Raw genomic sequence first — 5000 nt, forward strand, 5'->3', positions numbered from 1 at the left:
GGGGGGGGGGGGGGGGGGGGGGGGGGGGGGGGGGGGGGCAAAGATGCCAAGATGCCCGGGCCAGATTGTAGTCCCAGACCAGCCCTGACATTATCAGCAGAGGACATCACATCACATCACATCACATCACATCACATCACATCACATCACATCACATCACATCACATCAAATCACATGGCATTACATCAGTGTTTCTCAAAGTGGGGCGTAAGCCACCCTGGGGTGGCACGGAGGCAGCTCAGGGGGGACGTGTGACATCAGGGGGGGCATGTGACAAATGATTTCCTGTCTCGCCAATAAGTCAATACGTTTAAAGCCCTCACCAACATTATATTATTAATTATCATGAATTTGAATAGCATAGGAAACGAACACACATCTGCATTCGACTGCAGTCCCTCTTTGTTTAATCTCACCCGTCACCTTTCCTTTGATTCTGCGCAGCGATCGCAAAATCAGTCTGCGTGAGTACTGCTGTTGCTTGGGGGGGGCTCGGAAGCATTCAGACCTTCTGAAGGGGGGAATGAAGTTTGAGAACCACTGCATTACATCATGCCACACACAGGGCCGCTGACAGCTTTGCCAGGGCCCAGGACAACGTTCTCAGAGTGAGACGTCCACACACTTTAAATCCTTTCTGTTGTCTTTTAAACGTAATCCAGCCATGAAATAATAAGAGACAACAAAAGGGATTTTAAGTGTGTGGACTTCTCACTTTGAAACTACAGTCTGCCTTAGTTCTGCACCTCTTCCTGGGATGTGCACAATCTTCACCGTCAACTGAGGGCCCAAGGAAAAAGTCACCTGATAGCTAGCCTGTGGGGGGGCCCTAGGCTGCATCCATATCTAGCCTGGGGGGGCTCCCTGCAGATGGGGGCCCTAGGCTGCATCCATATCTAGCCTGGGGGGCCTCCCTGCAGATGGGGGCCCTAGGCTGCATCCATATCCAGCCTGGGGGGGCTCCCTGCAGATGGGGGCCCTAGGCTGCATTCATATCCAGGCTCTGCGTTTAACTGGCCCTGACAGCAACACACAACAGCTGCATCCGTAACAGCTGTAAAAGTCTCCATCAGAAAGGTTTCATTTCAACTCAGACCCTCATGTGACGGTGCAACCAACAATACGAAATGCCGTGACATAATACCCTACACCTACAGGCCCGTAGCCAGGGGGGGGTTCGAGGGGTTCGAGGGGTTCGTTCGAACACCCCCTCCCGTCCCCCACCCCCACTCGAACCCCCCAACACTGGGCCAACAATAAAAATAGCAGTAATTTGAAGCAATTCATGTCCATTTATGTTAAGAATGGGGAGCAACAGACAAACAATTAAGGACAGCAACAGACTCACAGCAAACTCATAATGAATAAAATATGTCTAAATTAAAATATTTGAAGTGTACTCGTGCATTTGGGGACATTGGAATAGGGAGCCAAATGAAGTCCACTTTCGGGGGAAAAGACCCCCCCCCCTTACCACAAGGCAGGCTACGGGCCTGACCTACAGCGCTGCTCTGCTCGGGGCGCACTGTCTGTCTGTCTGTCTGTCTGTCTCCACGGGGCCTTTCCACACGGTGCGCAACTCCACAGCTCCCCAAGACAGGAGACATATTTCACGTTTTGCCACCAACGTGTTAGTAAACACCAGAGACAGGCGGTCTGACAGGGCTGTGCATCCACTAGAGTGGGTTTGATACCGCAACGCAGGCACGCTTCATAATGCTGCCTTGGCTTTGGCAGACGCTTTTTAACCAAAGCGAATTTCAATCGAGGACATAGCCGGAATCACCACGCTAGCAGAAACAAAGTGCGCAGGAAATATACAGAACAACAAGTGCAGATCATGCTAAGTATTTGTTTAAGGTACATTACCACAGGGTTAAGCAGAGGAGCACGCACACGCACACACACACACACACACACACACATCCACACACACAGATACACACACACGCACACACACACACACATCATTATATAGAGTCTGGTCCGGGACTGGGGAAATGATTTATAACGTGCGGTACTAACGCGCAGAGCGACGCAGAAGGCTGTGAGTGACCGTTGTTAGATATTCAAAACATTACCAGGACGAATGAGGGGACGGTTTAGCGCACTTTCGGACGGTCGTATCTGAAGTTATGTAATTGGTCTTCAGTCGAGTCCCATGCGCATCGGGAAAGAGAAAATTATAGACCTATAGCCCTATCTATTAGTTACGAACAAATCCCCGTTGAATGGGAGCGGAAACGCCAAAAAATATCACTGACAGCGAGTACCGTGGTGGTTCGTAGATCATTTCCCACCGTTTCTTGTAAGTTAGCTAAACATTAAGAATATCTGCTAAAGCTGCGGAAAACAACGGCACTAAGTTTGGGACATGAGCACGTGATTGCTGCACGCCCCTCCTCGTTCTTTTTACAAACATATAATAAGCTCGTGGAGAGACGCACTGTAGCCAAGGTGTTGCCAGTGGCGCGGGTGTTTCATGATCCACGTTCAGCGTTTCCATTTTATTTACTTTGAGTTATTTAGTTGTTTCTAGTCTTCTGTTATTTGGAGACCTTCACCAAGTCAGCCTATTGTATCTTGTGCAGGAAGTCAACATAGCGGAAGTTTTGCGGCGCCAATCATTCAATATTACGCGCCTTCTTTAACTGAGGAATTCATCACCGTTGGTCATTGGTAAGTAGAACATCAGACGTTTCCCTTTTATATACAGCTACATTTGTTCTTCATTCAAATGGGTTGTTTTGCTGTTAGTTGTTCTACGTTTCATTTTAAAAGAATGCTCGCGGTAGGCTACCATAATTCTTTGAAGTACAGTCGAACTTTCTGTGCGGTTTCTTGGTATAGGCTATACGAAAGTGCGTTCAGGTTCAAAAGACTTAACTGATTACGCTGAAAGTTGTCACGACGTAGTATAACCTGTAAGTTACTCTGTGTGCTACACGCTTGGCCCGCATGGTTCCCTGCTGCTGTGCTGTGGTCAGCCATGCCGTAGTAAATTATTTCTAAGGTAAACACAGTGTATCAGGTGGCGTGGTGGTCACACACAGCACCTGTGCGCACACATGCGCGCCTGCCCTGGCCTCACTTCCAAGAACAGAGCGGCCTGTTTACACGCTTGGTAGGGAAACACTTGGCTGCTTTATTGCTAAAGTCCGCTGGTTTTGTGGAATGTGTCCAGTGTTTATGGGTAAGACAAAACGAGACCTTATCGCCTTATGTTAGAGCCGCTTGCTGCCTGCCGGCCTTGGTTTGGCTTTTGGTGCGCCGAGCCGAAGAGTTGCATAAGACCTCGCGTCTGGCAGAGAGTGAGTAGGCAGAAAGGATGAAGTATTTTAACCAGCAGAGTAGGCTAATTAAATGACGTGCTTAATGAACCATGCAGGCGATTTCTTATTTTAATGAAGCCAGAGCTGGCCAGCAACACCACAGTCAAGCCACTCAGGTGAGGCCCACAGCCTAAACCATCGCTTTGTGCGCACGCGATGTGAAATGGCAGAAAACATTAGGCCTATAATGTTGTTGAAAAGTCAAAGAAGCACACCTGTTGTCATTAAAACATGTGTGGTTGGGATTTCATCATAAACCACGTGTGTGGGGCTGTGGTGTGTGGTGGAACATTGGCCGCGGGGATAAACAGCTGACTACAGTGTGCTGTCTCACCCCCACAGCCTTCGGTAGAAATAGTCTGTGCACTTTCATATAATTCATTAACTTAATTACTAAGTTATTTATAAGCCACACACTTTCAAGTCGTATCTCGTCCTTGGATTAGACTTAACCAGTCACAGTTTAAACTCTTAATAACAAATCACTTAATAACAAATGGGAATTTATTGCGTGTAGGATTCGTCAACACCAAAGACGGTTTTATAGCCTAGTCATCATTGCGTGTAGAAAAAAAAGCTGCTGATTGCTGATTTGAGGTTTGTCTCCATCTGCCGGTACAAAGTAGAACTGCTAAAGCCATGTGTCAGGGCACAGTCTTTAGTGGGCCTATTTACGTAAACGGTCCTATTTAAATTCAAGGCCATTTTATTGTTTATTTGCTCAATATGTCCTACTGATTAAAATGTGTAGTGGGTTAACAGCGGTGGTCTAAGCTGACTGCATTTGTCATCTTGCAGCCACTGGTTTGGATGGTTCATGCATCCCTCTAATACAGGGGTGGGCAATTACTTTGCCTGAAGGGCCACATTGGGCTTAGAGTATCGATCGAAGGGAGGGCCATATGTTGCAAGTAATTTGTCTGTATTAATAAGAAATATTGTAAACTAAACTGACATGACCTGTTGCATTTTGTAATGAAATATATTTAGATGAATACATGAGATGTCTGAGCTCAGCACGGGGCCCGTGGGCCTGAGTTTGCTCTCCTCTGCTCGACAGTGTTGATGAATGAATATACCTTTATTGCCCCAGGGGGAATTTGTTTTGCGTTTTAGGGAACACTTGAACATACAGACAATTACAACATTATACAAGGACAAGACTAAAAAACAAACAAAACATACAAAGTATTCAAATAAAACTAAAAAGTCCTGGCAGAATAGAAATAATTAAATTAAATTTAAAAATCATGTATACATTCAGTATATTAACGTTATCACATGAACTCTGTCTGCACTTAACTGTTGCACTGCGGTATACAATCCCACTGTGTTTCTCTATCTGTCCCATTACAACAGCCCTCTCTGTGGCTGGCTCTCTATGTGCATGTCTGTGTGTAGGATGTGTAGCCTACTGTGTAACACTGCACTGTATATTCCCATTTGCAGGACATGTCACTGTGTAGCATTGTTGGCCTGTGTGTAGAATGTGTGTACAGTAGAATGTGTAGCCTACTGTGTTTGGTCACATGTCATTTCTGGAGAACATAATTCACCTTGACCTGTCCTGGACGTTGACTGTAGGATGTTTGGCATGCCTGTCTGTCTGTCTGCCTGCCTGCCTGTCTGTCTGTCTGTCTGTCTGTCTGTCTGTCTGTCTGTCTGCC

The 5000-nt window shown here is 46.6% G+C and overlaps 1 protein-coding gene across 1 annotated transcript in view; it reads left to right on the forward strand.

Moving 5' to 3' along the window:
* The first annotated feature begins 2465 nt into the window (after window positions 1-2465).
* Window positions 2466-5000, forward strand: part of slc20a1a (solute carrier family 20 member 1a) — a 27445-nt gene continuing 24910 nt past the window's right edge. The window contains exon 1 of the mRNA XM_063194655.1: window positions 2466-2680. The gene's annotated coding sequence lies outside the window, so the exon portion shown is untranslated. The remainder of the gene's footprint in view (window positions 2681-5000) is intronic.

Source organism: Engraulis encrasicolus, chromosome 3 (genome assembly GCF_034702125.1).
Source record: "Engraulis encrasicolus isolate BLACKSEA-1 chromosome 3, IST_EnEncr_1.0, whole genome shotgun sequence".
Lineage (NCBI taxonomy): Eukaryota > Metazoa > Chordata > Actinopteri > Clupeiformes > Engraulidae > Engraulis > Engraulis encrasicolus.